General features: G+C 37.7%; 1 long non-coding RNA gene across 2 annotated transcripts in view; it reads right to left on the bottom strand.

Moving 5' to 3' along the window:
* Positions 1-1145: 1145 nt before the first annotated feature.
* The window catches only part of LOC129507532 (uncharacterized), a 79645-nt gene continuing 65187 nt past the window's right edge, over positions 1146-15603 (bottom strand). For both annotated transcript variants that reach the window (XR_008664023.1, XR_008664022.1), the window contains exon 4: positions 1146-2138. This is a non-coding gene — a long non-coding RNA (uncharacterized LOC129507532). The remainder of the gene's footprint in view (positions 2139-15603) is intronic.

The following is a 15603-nucleotide window of genomic DNA, read 5'->3' as shown; positions in this document are numbered from 1 at the left end:
GACGTGTAGGTTCTGTGAGGGCTTATTAGTTAATGTTTATCATTTATTTTAAAAGTCCACAATAGTCAAACTGTGGAAGGAGCCTCGGTGTCCATCGAAAGATGAATGGATAAAGAAGATGTGGTTTATGTATACAATGGAACATTACTCAGCCATTAGAAATGACAAATACCCACCATTTGCTTCAACGTGGATGGAACTGGAGGGTATTATGCTGAGTGAAGTAAGTCAATCAGAGAAGGACAAACAGTGTATGTTCTCATTCATTTGGGGAATATAAATAATAGTGAAAGGGAATATAAAGGAAGGGAGAAGAAATGTGTGGGAAATATCAGAAAGGGAGACAGAACATAAAGACTCCTAACTCTGGGAAACGAACTAGGGGTGGTGGAAGGGGAGGAGGGTGGGGGGTGGGAGTGAATGGGTGACGGGCACTGAGGGGGGCACTTGACGGGATGAGCACTGGGTGTTATTCTGTATGTTGGTAAATTGAACACCAATACAAATTTTATTAAAAAAAAAAGAAAGAAAAAAAATAAAAGAAACAATAGCTCCATGTGTAGGACCTAATACTTTAAAAATGAATGCACAAACCAATTTGAGTTTCTATACAAGGCTGGCCCGGGTTGACTTTTACTAACCATCTATTTCGAAGGAAGGGGAAAATGTTTTAAGTAATGTTTTTTAAATTAGTAGAAATGGATGATTGCTAATGTTTCAATACAATATTTTAAGATTCCTAGCCATCAAACAAAAAACAAACAAAAAACAAACCAAAAAAACTCCACCATGCTACTCTGATAATGTAAGGGGACTACTTGAGAAAGATGCTGGATCAGTCATTTATTATTTTCTGAAATCTATTCCACTTATTCCTATTTCCATAAATTAAGTGACTAATTTTTTTTCCTTTCACTCGCTGACATTAACTCTCCAAAGATGTACACACAGTATTGTATCGTTCGCAAGCCAAAGTAAGAGGAATGTGAAAGTAAAGGATAGAAATCACCAGAATGGTGAATGGAAAGGATTCTGTGACTTATTAGGATAAAAAAATCAGAGAAAAAACCTATAGCACAAAAATAGCCAAATAGATAATTTTTAAAAAAGATTTTATTTACTTATTCATGAGAGACACACATACACACACAGAGGCAGAGACACAGGCGGAGGGAGAAGCAGGTTCCATGCAGGGATCCTGATGTGGGACTCGATCCCAGGTGTCTAGGATCATGCCCTGGGCTGTAGGCGGTGCTAAAAGCCGAGCCACCCAGGTTGCCCCAAATAGATCATTTTGAATGACCTGCTGGTATGAAGCTGTTAAGCTCTCAAACCCCAAAAGAGACATACATTCAAGAATGGAGGGGAAATTCTTTAAGTGTATGTGATTTATGTGTTTTGGCAGCCAGATGAATAGCAAGAAGACTATTCTAAAGACTACCCGCATTCAGCGAAGTGGACTCTGATTTATGGCTATGATCCAGTTTGGAGATGACTGGGCTAGTGCCAGAAGCAGGTTGTAGTGAGGGCTGCCACTTCCTTACGAGGAGACCAGGTCACAGTCACTTGATCATATGCATCCATCCTTCTTCGTGCTCCTTCAATACATTTTTCTTGAAATGCTTATTACAAGCACTGGGTGTTACACTATATGTTGGCAAATCGAACTCCAATAAAAAAAACATATTAAATGAATGAATGAATGAATGAATGAATAAAAAAGAAATGCATATTACTATGCGTGAACCAAAAATAGTAAGTTCTGGATTGCACGAATTCCTTAAAAACTGGCCAGTGACCTCAAATACCTGCTTGCCTACGTAACAGATATTTGTTGGTCTTTAGCTTATGGTTGCAACATGCACCTGGTGTTATGGGAGCAGAGGGAATCACATTCTTGCACTACATTCCTTGCTGTCAGAGGAAATACCACAGGGCTCCTTCAACCGGAGCACCTCAGTGATGATGCAAATACGCCCCTGAAGATAAAGTTCTGGGTAAACTGTGAAGGCCTATCCAGCCGGCTCAAGTGGAAGTAGTATCTTCAGATGCATTCTCAGGCTGCTGTGTCTGGTGGGTATCACACCTGCAACAGGAGAATTATGAACTTCTCAAGAGTTTACAAAAATGTTTGCACCCTGAAAAAGACAAAAGCAAAAAAAGAAAATAGTCTAGTCAAAAATTATAGTCATTTGTTGTAAAGCAACAAAGTTGTTCTAATTTTCCAAATGCAACTCAGTAGATCTGGCAATATGTAAATAATGTTTGAAGTGGGCTGTTTATTCTATTTATTTTAACATATTTGAAAAATGTGGGCTGGGGACCCCAAAAGTAAGAGTATCAGGACTTATGAGGGCCTTTGAATAGTCTCTGCAGAGATGAGCCTGGATTCAAAGCTGGTCTCAACTGCATACCAGTTGGGGACTTGACAAACTACTGTCTTAAATGTCTTAAGCTTTAGCTTAGTATTCTAGAACATGGAGATGACATCAAACAAAGCATTATGAATAAACAATACTTTATTACATCTAAACTGCCTAACATAATGCCTGGCACTCTTTGGTTTCTTAATATTTTTTGTTTTTCTTTTCTTCCATATATAGTAGGCACTGCTGTTGATGTTTTTCTAAACATGTATTTGTGGGTAAGAATGCTTGGAATCAGTTGACAAATAACAACTTCAGCACACAATTGTTCTGGTCATGTGAAAATCAACTTCCCTCGGTGCATATCTGATTGTTGTCATCCTCCCGAACAGGAGGCCCTGAGGAGATTGTTAGGAAAATAATAATATATCTAGAGATGTCTTGACTTCCCAAGGTGGTGCTATTGTGATACTAAGAAAAGGGCTTGCCCGGCTGGGCTGGATGATGTATACTCAAGAGACACTTTATGGTCTCCTCAGAGAATTTCCCACTCAGCTTCTCCCATTCTCTCCTTGTCTTTCTTTTGCCTGAACCTCTGGAAAAAAAAATAACAGATTTTGCTTTTGAAAACGGCATCCATCTTAATTAGTGATATGCTGGATCATATGATTTCTTTTTAAAATTATGAAGACTTGAGTCGTTTTCTGAAAGTTCATTTTTTATTTTATATTTGGTAGTTACAGTCCTGAAATAAATTTCATCTCCAGAGAGATATGAAAATTTGCGTGAGGAACAGATGAGTGAAATTTTCACAACTCAGCCTGCATTTCTCTTCCTTCCCATAGTTCATCATTTTTGTTTTGAACATCGCTTTCTTGCCTGTATGCCCCAAATGCATTCTTTTCTTAGTCTTTCTTAAAAGTTTGATGTGTTTTCTTGGACATATCTTCACTAACTAGCCATTTGGTTAGAAGATCACATTGATTTTATTGATGTCTGTATGGTACGTAACTAATAAAAATGTTATTAAAGCTAATCAATTCCCTTCCAAATCAACCATCTTGTCTCTGTCCACTAAAAGTATGATTTTACTGCATTATGAGCTCTGCATGACCCCTAACACCTTTGATCTCAATGAACCAGTCCAAGAACAGGACTAGGGAATCCTCTGACTCCATGTCACTCTGAAGTGTTACATTAAGCTATCTATGGAGGCAAGAGATTTTTGGCTTTTACAGAACAAGCTCTAGTCACACACAAATATTGTTATCCATAGAAATATTGTACCAAGTGCCTACATTTTCAGTTGAGGTCCATGAAGAATCCAAACTATTAGCCCATGTCAGGAGATTTCCCTTTTGCCCAAGTGTACCCTTCATGGGTTAAGAGAATATCTAGATCTGGGTTATAAGAGACTCATTTTGTAGAGAAGGAAATTCAAGTTTAGTAAAGTTGAGTGGGTTTCCCAAGGTAGCCACTGGTTTGATGCAGAAGTGGAAATAGAACGTAAGTCTTCTAGGCTTTTGACCTATGGTTCTTTCCTCTGCATCAAAATGTGCTATAAGCCTCATGGACTTTTTAATGTCCCTGGTGATTTCTGGGAAAGGAGAGAAAGTTGTTATCCAAGAACCAATGAGTTAACAATCCTGTTTCCTTGGCTCTGACCAACCTTTCAGAGGTCTAAGTTGGCTGTCTTCTGCCTTCCTGAACCTCTGCTTTTTAGTCTTTTCCACACTAAAAGCAGCACAGGAGTCAGATACTGTGTGGCACTGCTATGCTCCTGATTGGAAAGCATATTTTTTCATATACTCAGAATAGGTCCATAGCAATACTTTATAGATACATTTATTATAGTTTATAAATTGACTCCCAGTTTGTTATTTATCTGAATTTTTAAAAAAAAACATTATTTCATTTTACAGTAATGTGGAATACAGAATGGAAACCCAGAAACAGTGAAGCATAGATAGCTACATTTGCTCAGCACTTGACAGTTTAGAAAGTCCTTTTCATATACATTCTCTTATCTGATGGTAGCAACAACCATAAAAGCAGAAATCATTGTTACCATTTTGCACATAAGAAACTAACACTCAGTGAAGTTACATAACTTGGCCAAGGTTATTCAAAGAGGCAATTAGCAAACACTTGTAATCTTGTACACTGTTGGTAAAAATCTAAATATTCATTTTCATGTGTATTTCATGTTTATTTATAAATTGTACATACATGATACTCTGTTAATAAGTTGACTATGTTAGAAAACCTACTCTAAAAATGGGAATTTTAAGGATGAGAAGAAGATAAAATAACCAAGAATTGTTTAAGTTATATATGAAATAAAAGTTTGTGCTAACACAGAAAATAGTATTAATGACATTTTGAGTGAGAAAAATAGAGTTCCATATGGTTTATTATTTTTCAAAATTCTGGTTTCTCATAATTTAGCAATTTGAATTTCTGTTTTTTGGCTAATTTATTTGGGTACTTGATGTTATAACCAGATTAAGATTAAAATGGAAAGTCACTCATCATTAATATGTAAATAAAATAGAAGTATGTTGTTGATCATACTGACTAAACTGTGGAAATCATTTTCAAGTCCAACTACCAATTATGCAAAGTTTTCTATTAAAATTCTGTTCAAAATTTTCCTCTTGTCTGATTTGAGCTAATTATTCTTTCAAACTAAGCAGAAGATATTAAGATACTGCTATTTCGTATTATTAGCAAATGGGCTTGGACTTCCAGTTTCGTCTCTGGCATGTCACTTAGAAGTCATCACTGTCATCTGTTCAACAAGATAAAATTGAACGAACTAAAAATCAATGACCTTTTTTGTATCTATGAGAGAACTGATGTCATGAGGCAAACTGTGACTGAAGTCTCATAGCTGAGATCCCTTGTCTGGAGCAGAGGTCACTGAAGCCACCAGTAGAAATACTTAAGTGGGGGGCTAAATGTGGACTGCCTGGAGGGTGAGAAACTTCTGGCAGCTGAATTCTCGGGGGACCCCTTACTTTTACACGTGAGAACTCCAACTGCTCAAGATGGAGAGCCAAGAAAGAACCTTTCATGAAATATACTCAGTGTGTTCTCTGTAACAAAGGCCTACTCTCCAAGGGGGAATAAAACTTTCGTAGGGCCTTATCCATCTGGGGGAAGGACATTTCTCCAGTTTATCCTCCTTTAGCCTTCCTAAATCATGTAAGAGGGGAACAAAAACTAAAAAATATTTGTGAAGGTCAAAGCCCAGGAACTCGGGACCACTGTATGGCTAAGGTTTAATCATAAGATGATAGAAAACTTCCACTTTCTCACCTTACCCCTATACCCACAGGACTCAAGTATAGCCACAGTTGATCACAGCTGAAAGAGCAGCGAAGCATAGACTCTACATGAGGGGGGCGGTCTTAGGGAAGCCCAAGGGGGTTCAAAAAATAAACACTATAGAAATTTAAGGTTGTTACTGCCTACATCTACAACAAATATTCAACAGCACAACTGTAGCCATTACCATAAATCTTCACACTAATTGCTTCAGTTCCTTCTACTCAATGTCTGATTTAAAACAAAACAAAACAAAACAAAAAAGATCCAAGGCACACTAAAAGACAATGAGAAATTTAAAAAAATACAACACAGATTTCAAGAGGCAAAATAATCAGAATCAGACTCAGTTATGACATAGTGTTTGGAATTGTCAAAGAATTTAAAAATAGCATGTGTTAAAAGCTCTGATGAAAAAGGTGGACAACTTGCAAGAAAAGATGGGTAATATAAACATAAAAGCAGAAAGCCTAGGGAAAAACAAATTTGTTCAAATCCATATAAACTTGAACCTTTTTTCATTTAGAAGACATAAAGGATGCAATAAATAAACAATATCACCATCCTTAACCTCTCCATGATATGGAGGTCCCACTCTTTTTCTAAGATTTCCTCTCAAGCCATATATGATGAGAGACATTGATGTACAGATCTAGTGGATAAATTGGTATATCAATCCATTTATTAAATAAATATATATGTACCCATTTTGGAGATGACTGCCCTATAACACGGCTAGCTCCAATTTTACTTTGTGTAACTGATCTATGGAAAAAGAGATAATTCATGTTTTGATACTATTTTCCATTGTGACCCTTGGTTGAACTATGGCCTCCAATAGTTGAATATTTTTATAGAGAGAAGAATAATAAGAAAAGTTAATAATAAACTTTTCACTCAAATTGACCCATCATCTGATCTGATATATAGAATCAAAGGTAGTAAGAGTAAGCTAGTATTTAAAAGGATGGAAACTGGCCTGACTAAAGGTTAATTCACCTTTCATTTAATATAAAAATAGAGTTGTCTCAGTTAATATTTATTTCCAAGTTATTTTAATTGACACAAGTGAGAATTGAAGAATCTTGGGTTTGACTTTTTCTCTAGTTGATTATGACAGAATTATAGTGCTCATCAGCTGTATATCATTTGCTACCCTTCATGTCCCAGTCCTCTTTGGATACAGCAGGGCATGAGACTGGCTCTGGATGTTGGGTTGTGAGTAGAATTGGCATGGGTCACTTTTAGGTCAAAGTACAGAAGAAGAGGTGTGAATTCTTCATCTGTACTCTTTCAATATGGTAGAGGCTGCATTAGCTGTGTCCTTAAGTTTCCAAGAGTAGAAGAACCTCATTCCACCTCTCTCCACACACACAACTACATTGGGATACAGCACGAGAAAGAAAAGCATTGGTTATGTCACCAAGATTTCAGAGCTTGTTTGTTACACCGGCATAATTTAGCCAATCCTCCATGATACAGTGATCCCGAGGCACTTGCGGGCTTTCTGTTTTTGTGCTTTCTCAGCATTAAAAAGAAAACAAGAATTGGAAATCTATCTCTTTACAGTTGTCATGCAGAATTAGTCCTGGGGTCATTTATAAATCTTGTATATGTAGATGAGAAAATACAGCATAACACTACATATGTGAATATTACATTTTCTGTAGACAGTACCATTCAGAAAAAGATCAGATATCTTTTAGGTAGGAATAGGGATGGCCTGTGACTGTCTTGATATTGGGCTAGCTCTTACTAATCAGAAAAATAAGCTCCAATAAGCTCACCTGATTTGCCGTATGGTGTTATTCCAGATAAAGTTCTTCAATGTGAAGCTGAGTTCCTTAACCCCATTTTCCCAATGTACATCTATACCCCCTTGCTGCTCTGTGATCTCCACAATCACACACGTATCACCAGTCACTTCAATACACAGATTATGAAATTACAAGTCTTGACTGTTTTATTCTCCAGTTATGTTAGTGGGGGCTTGTTGCAGGGAAAGACAACTATGTGGAGAAGACATGAAAAAATGAGAGTAAAGTAGACACAGGCAGGATCAGCCTGCCTTTTTATTTAACTCTGAAACTCTGAATACAACATAAAACTGTCATGAATAAGTGAACACTCAAAGCAGCAAATTTCTCGAGTGACATTTGAGATGACTCACAAGGTAGTTCTTTCAGTAAGTTAAAAGATAAAAATTTAACCACTAAAGCAATGCTTCATGTTGTCACTAATTGTGAATCATAAACTTAAAAATATGCTGAAGGTAGAAAAAGAAAGCAAATTGGTTTTCATTTTTGTCTACTCATACCATCCACCTATTAAATAAATTAGAGTGATTTAGTGGTCTACATACTGGTTTAGAAATATAAGTAACTCAACTGTTCAGAATGAGAAAATTTCACTAATTAAAATTTTTCCTATTTGGGGCACCTGGATGGCTCAGTTGGTTAAGCATCTGACTCTTGATTTCATATCTCAGGTCATGATCTCAGAGTCATGAGACAAGCCCAAGCCCCACCTTAGGCTCCATGCCCAATGGGGAGTCTGCTTGAGGATTCTCTACATTTACCTCTGCCCCTTCTCTTGCTTGCATGTGTGCATTCTCTCTCTCTCAAATAAATAAGTATTTTTTAAAAAGATTTTATTTATTTATTCATGAGAGACACAGAGAGAGAGGCAGAGACATATATATAGGTAGAGGGAGAAGCAGGCTCTCTGCCGGAAGCCTGATGCGGGACTTGATCCCAGGACCATAGGATCATGACCTGAGCCAAAGGTAGACACTCAGGTGTCTGCTACTGAGCCACCCAGGTGCCCCTCAAATAAATAAATCTTTTTTTTTAAAAAAATAAGTTCTTCTATTTTAAGTAGGGGACATCTACAACACAGCATGTCAAAATTTACATAATTAGTACCATCGAAATAACTATTGCACATTTTATACCTGATTCATCCAACACCAAGAGATCTTTCAAAACATTAAGTATGTGTTACTACAACTTGGAAATTTATGTCATTTACTTCTCAATAATTTAATGTTTTAATTTTGAATTGAGTTTTAAGTTACAGATTAAGATAAATAAGTACTTCAGGGTCAATCGATCAGTGAAGCACAAAGAAATTGAAAGAGAAGGTTGTAACTTATAGTTCCACTGCCCTCACTATAAACATTGAATGTTTAATATGAGCATCAGACCTGATGCCAAAGGAAACAATTTAAGTTGATATTTAATGTTTGATTTATCCTTAGATATAGTTTCAATTGCCTGCTATGAGTCAGAAAGAGTACTAGATGTAAAAAGACTGATATTGATAGCAAAGAGTTCACACTGGTGGGAAGACAGGCAAGAAAACACATACAGTGAGTGTTCTGCAAAAAAGGTCCATTTAGCAGGCTACAAAATCCACAGGAAGAGCACCTGCCCTGGGTTTGGATGGGGATTAGGAGAAGGTCAGTAGGATGTGACAAGACAAAGATAACTAGGACGCTGGACGGAGACGAGAGGCTGGGTAACACTATGGAAGAGAGGGGAGTGGACGTGGTTGGAGAACTTCAAGGCAGAGGGCCTACATGCTGGCTATGTGACCTCCAACTAGTGCCGCTGAAAGGGACTCTCAGCATGGATCCAAAGGTGCCTGTTCCCCTCTCACCAATGCAGGGCCACTAGCCACACCTTAATCCTTTGAAATTTGGCAAGTATGACTGAGAAATGGAATTTTAAATTTTATTCCATTTTAACTCATTAAAAAACATTTTTGAGTATCCACCTATGGCTAGTGGCTCTCCTACCAGACAGCACACCTATAGATTCTGAGTGCTGAAACGGGGGGGCAGAGTTGTTGAAGAGTTTTACACATCATGTTAAGTAATTTGGATTTTAGTCCAAAGGTAAAGGGGACTCAGTGATGAAGAATTTTAAGCAGGGAGTGGAGTGATGAGATTCCTTGAGAAAAGTCACTCCAGCAGCTGTGCTTTTTACAGATGAAGAGGCTTAAGGTTCAGGAGAAAGAGCAGATAACCTTGCAGAGTAAAACAGATAAAAATGATGAAGACAGTGTGAGAGAATTAGGAGGAGGAGACAAACATGATTGGACGTGAGATTAAGCAACAATATGAAGAGCCACTTCCTGGTGTTGGGATTGAGCAGATAGAAGTAGGTGTTGGTCACCGGCATGCACAATAGGCATTAAGATTGTGAGGGGCTGCTGTGTTCCAGTGACATTGCGTTTGAGTTGCTTATGGGACGGTGACGCAGAAAAAATGCACAATAAGGTTGGTCCACTAGCCAACAGAGAGAGAAACAAAAATAGCACCTAAACATATTTTGTTATTATATTCATTGGCAGAAATTTGGTGACAATCTGTTGACATCTTGCAACCTCAAAGAATTCCAATTTAATTAAATGCATTTAATACTAAACGCTTGTAAATGGAATATAAAGAGGATCTTAAAAGTGCTTGCAAATTTTACTTTAAACATTATTGTATATAGTTTGAAAAGCATATTATTTAAACTCCCAGACTAGTTATACTCTGGATTGAGATTAGTAATTTCTCAAATGCCAAATTACAGTGCCTTTCCAAAAATGCACTCTAGTGAACAATGTCCTCTATTATATAGGTTTTTTTATATAGATTTAATTTTAGCATAACATGAATGTCCTTTTATTTGCCAGTGTAATCAGTATGTGCTCTCTTACAATCTCCCCTTCTTCCATACAAAAGAGCTTTATGGCTTCAGAATTCCTTCCAGAAATTTATAAATCCACTCCAAGTTTCTACAGATAATAATTATGGCTCATATCAAAATATACAAAAATAATAGGAAATATAATTTCAAATGTACACAGTGACTATGACAGTGTCTGAAACTCCTATCTGAGATCTGAACATAAACCCTGTAAGGGGAGATATGACCCACTCAACACATCTCAATCTTAGTCACAAATAATGAAATGATCATTGGTTTCAAATGCCTCTTTGGGCTTTTGACATTATTTCTCCAATGACTTACATACGTCTTTGCAATTTCCATACCGCGTGTCTAGGTCTTGTATGGGGGTCCTTTAAATATAGGTCGCCCACCTCCAAATGATAACCTCGTTGTGTCCTAGAAGTGTGGGGAGGCAGTGTGGCACACAATATATCTTCACCATAGAAACAATGCTGGAAATGTTTGAGAGCTTCCCTGGGGTGAGGCACAAATGCTGACTTGCCATGTGGTCAGAGCTCCCAGCACTGCAAAACCAGAAGGCAGGTGGTTTGGGATCCTGAGACCTGGCATGCAGGAGGGATGAACCTCTTTCTCCCTTTCCCCCCATATCCCCTCCCAGAACTGGCTCTTGGAGCTACCCCTTCTCCCAACTGGGCCACATCATGGTAAGAGGAAAGACTATATACAAATTAAAAAAAAAAAATCTTCAAGAACAAAGGCTACCCAGTGAATTGTTTTATGTAGATAATTATAATATTGGCCACTGTCTTCCAGAACAGTTGCCTGCTGCGGTCACACAGCTGTAATGAAGAGATCACGCTGTGAAGTGAAAAGTCTCCTTATCCTGTGGGATTAGATTTAGATTTGCCTTCTTCAGAAGGGTTTCCCATCACAGGGAGAACAGAAAGAGCAAGATACAGCAGAAGGAATTGTCTTGTTCTCCGTTTTGCTAGCCTGAAGAAAAGGTGCCTTTGCAGGAAATTCGGTTTGCAAACAATGAACATCTTTTGTGTTCCTTGTTGGCAAAGCAATTGATTCTAGTTAGAGATTGGCTGGGTGCCACCATGCGAGCAGTTTGTCTTTTCTCTTCTGAAGGGTATAGTAGGAAGAGCTGTAGTCCAGGCTTTTTTTATTCTTCTCTTATTATAGCCAACTTATTATACACTGTGACCAACTGTACTGCCATGCATAGGTCACATTTTAGAACATTTTATATATATATATATATATATATATATATATATATATATATATATATATATTAAACCATTTGAGACATTTTTTTAAATAATAAGCTGGGAGAAGACAATTTCTTATAACCCATACCCTCTCCTTGCCCCTGCCCTGAATGTAATTAACATTTACCTCTTCCATCTTAAAAAAAGAAACCAAACCCAAACATTATACTAGAGGCAGAAAGGTAATGGGGGTTTCTATGAACTATATAGTGCTGATGTGGATATTACAAAGATGGACTTTGTTGAGAGAACTCTCCTTTTTCCTGGGGAGCACACAAGAAATCCACAGCAGTCATTAAGTTTCTGTTAGGTTTGCTTCAATAAGAGTAAAAACTATTTACTATTGAGTTGTATTTAAATTGTATGGGTTTTCTTACGAAAGAGATGAACATCTACTACTAAAAGCACATTTCTTAGCTCCTCCCTATTTTCTGTCTAAGGAAATGTGAATACTATAAAGTATATATACTATAAAGTGTACAAAGTATATGACCATTGAAGATATTGTACAAATGATTTAATATTACAAGGTATCTAATAATAGACTTTGGTGTAATTAACAGAAGCAACAGAAGTTGAGGACCTTACAGATGACCACAGACAGCCTGAGGATGCAGAAGTGTGGCTTCCCTCCTCTCACAAAGGGGCCACCATGATGTCAGGGAGGTGCTGGGTAAATACACTCCCCAGACATTACTGTTTCTCATCCATGAGCGGTGATCTGGACTAACTCCGAGCAAAGTCCATGGTGAGTATCCCCTTGGACGTCCTTGGGTTTGGGATTGGAAGATGAATCCCATGCCTAGAAAGGAGGGAGAGGAGGTAAGCCATTTCCCCCAGATCTGAGAGGGATGTTGTTTGCTTGATTTCACATAGGGAAGGAAACATAAATCATCCTCCTTTGTAACAGTAAAATGAGTCCTGCAAAATAAACATACAAGCTTATGTCTCAAAAGGCAATAGCCAGCAACAAATGCAAAATAAAGCCCAGCAAGAGGCCAACCAGAAAAGGTTTTGATCATTGTTGTACTGATTAATCGCTATCAATGCCAAGGGTGAAAGAAGAGTCCTTCATTTTAGCAAATATCCTTCCTGATGGCAGCAGAACAATCTTTTAAAGGACTATTATTTAAGTGTATTTTATTAAAATGTTCTAGAATATTTTGAAAATATAGAATTAATCAAAATAGTTTTTAACGATGGAATCATCGGATCACTGTTACTCCTTAAAGAACTCAAGAGTTGAGGGGCAGCCCCAGTGGCTCAGTGGTTTAGCACCTGCCTTCAGCCCAGGGTCTGATCCTGAAGACCTGGAATCGAGTCCCACGTTGGGCTCCCTGCAAGGAGCCTGCTTCTCCCTCTGCCCCTCTCTCTTTCTCTCTCTCTCTCTCTCCTGAATAAATAAATAAAATATTTATATATATAAAAGAAAGAACTCAAGAATTGAGAACATAAAGTGATCCTACTACATTCTACTGAAGATTTTAATATAACTATCCAGGAATACACGTTTGTGAAACGTTCTCAACAAAAGTAAGAAATAAACTTGAGGCAAAAAGATGTATTTTACTTCTCTTAGTCAAATTTTATCTCTGAATAGAAAGACAGGAAGATAAAGGATTTAATAAAAATTTTAAAAATGTAAATAACAAAATCGTTAGCAACTTAATTAGGACTGCTCATGAGTAACTGAGAGCTAAGATTATATATTGACTTATTCTTCCATTTATATGTGTGTGTATGACAATTCATTTAACCTTTATTTTATTTTTTTAAAGATTTTATTTATTTATTCATGAGAGACACAGAGAGTGAGAGAGAGAGGCAGAGACACAGGCAGAGGGAGAAGCAGTCTCCAAGCAGCCCGTTGTGGGACCGGATCCCAGGTGTCCAGGATCACGCCCTGGGCTGAAGGCGGCGCTAAACCGCTGAGCCACCCGGGGATCCCCTAATCTCTATTTTAAAGGCTGATTTGTTTTGCTGTAAAAGAATGCCTACTCATTAATGAAAAGAAATAAAGGAGAATAAGAAAAAAAATATGATTCATAGTTTTGGCACGTGAAAACATTGCAAATAGTGTGGCCTGCTTTGTTTTCTTTATGTGCATATATTTGTGCATATTTATGATATATTCATCTGTATGCGCACATGATTTTGTTTTCTTCCTTTTGTTTCTTTCATACCCTTTATGTTTAAACATTAAAATATATTTAATAAGACTTTTAAATTTTTTTCTGATCATAAATATGTTCATTATTTTGTTTAAAAACTACGGGAATTTCTATAAGGAAGATTTAAAAGTTGCCATTAATTCTATGACAATGGAGTTAACCACATCTGGTGTAGATCACTTTCACCCATAGTCCACATACATCCAGCCATCCATTCAGATACATTTCCGGGGAACCTGTTATGTTCCAGGCTCTGTTCTTTATACTACAAATACAGCAATGGATGAAACAAAAATCCTTGTCCTCACAGAGCTTTACATTCTAGGCAAGTTGAACAGAAAATAAATTAATTAAGTGTGCCGTCTGTCTGATGATGAGAGGAAAAGAAGACACAGGGTAAGTAGGATGGCTTGCAATTTAAAATAGGCTGGTCAGAAGAGAATTCACTGAGATGAGAACATTTGAAAAACACAGAAAAAAAGGAGAAGGTAGGGGAATAGGAAGATGACTATTTGGCAGAAGAGCAAGTGCAAAGGTCCTGAGGTAAAAGGTGCCAGTGAATTCTAGGAATAGCAAGAGGACAGAGCATAAAGAACTGAGAGTGTATAAGTTGAAATCTTTATAAAGGGCAGGGGCAGTTAGATCCTCTTTCTTTTTCTCTAAATGAGATGGGAAGCCACTGGAGAATGTTGAGCAAAGAATTGCCCTGACCTAGCTTATGTTTTAAACAGTGCATTCTGGGGGCTCAGTTAGTTAAGTGCCTGACTCTTGATTTTGGCTCAGGTCATGATCTCAGGAGCCTCATGTTGGGCTCTGCCCTGGGGGTGGGGCCTGCTTAAGACCCTTTCTCTCTCTCTTCCCACAACTCCCATGTACATTCTCTTTCTTCATTCTAAAAATAATAATAAAAAATAATGAAAAGTCCATTCTGGAATCTCCACATACAGAGGACTTGAAGGAGTCTGTTGTGATCGTCTGTGTAAGAGATGATGGTGGGCTGGACTAGAGAATTAGTGGTAAAGGTGATATAAAGTATATGCCTGCCTTTGGAAAGTCCAGACAACAGGATGTACTAATGGAGGGAGTGAGAGAAAGTGGAAAGTTAAAGGTGAATCCACCTTTGGTCTCAGCATCTAGTAGAATGTTTTTGCATTTTCTGAGATGATAAGGACTCAGGGCAGGATAGGTATGTGTGGTGGGGGCATCTAATTCAGTTTTAGCCATGCTAAGTTAAAACTGATGTGTGAATCTACAGTTGAGGGGAGTGGTCCAATAGGAGATAAAGCTCTGATAATTGCCAGAATATTTTCAGTATTTAAGGCCATGTAATAGGATGAAATGACAGGTGGGTTGAAGGGGAGTTTCTTTTGGGAAAAGAGGAAAAAGAGAAATGCATAGGAGTGATTAACAACAGAAGATCAGGGATAGTGGTCAGGTAGGATTTTATCCAATCACAAGGCTAGCCTAAAAGAAAGAAACATCCTGTAGTTCTGGATTTTTAATATTTTGATGGACTTTTCGGAAAGTCACTCGAAGCTATCTAGATGACATAGTGGTTTCCAAATATGGTGTAGAGACCTCTGGCAGGTGCCTCAAATAATACACACTGAGGATCAGAAAGAAAGCATCAGACATCATCCTTACAAGAAGTTAAAGTCTAAGATATCTTGTAATAATAATAACATTAGATTGGTGATCCCTGGGTGGTTCAGCGGTTTAGCGCCGCCTTTCAGCCCAGGGTGTGATCCTGGGGACCTGGGATTGAGTCCCACAT

Source organism: Nyctereutes procyonoides, unplaced genomic scaffold (genome assembly GCF_905146905.1).
Source record: "Nyctereutes procyonoides isolate TBG_1078 unplaced genomic scaffold, NYPRO_anot_genome, whole genome shotgun sequence".
Classification (NCBI taxonomy): Eukaryota; Metazoa; Chordata; class Mammalia; order Carnivora; family Canidae; genus Nyctereutes; species Nyctereutes procyonoides.
The sequence above is the reverse complement of the archived record's forward strand: the minus strand, read 5'-3'. Positions and strand labels throughout refer to the sequence as shown.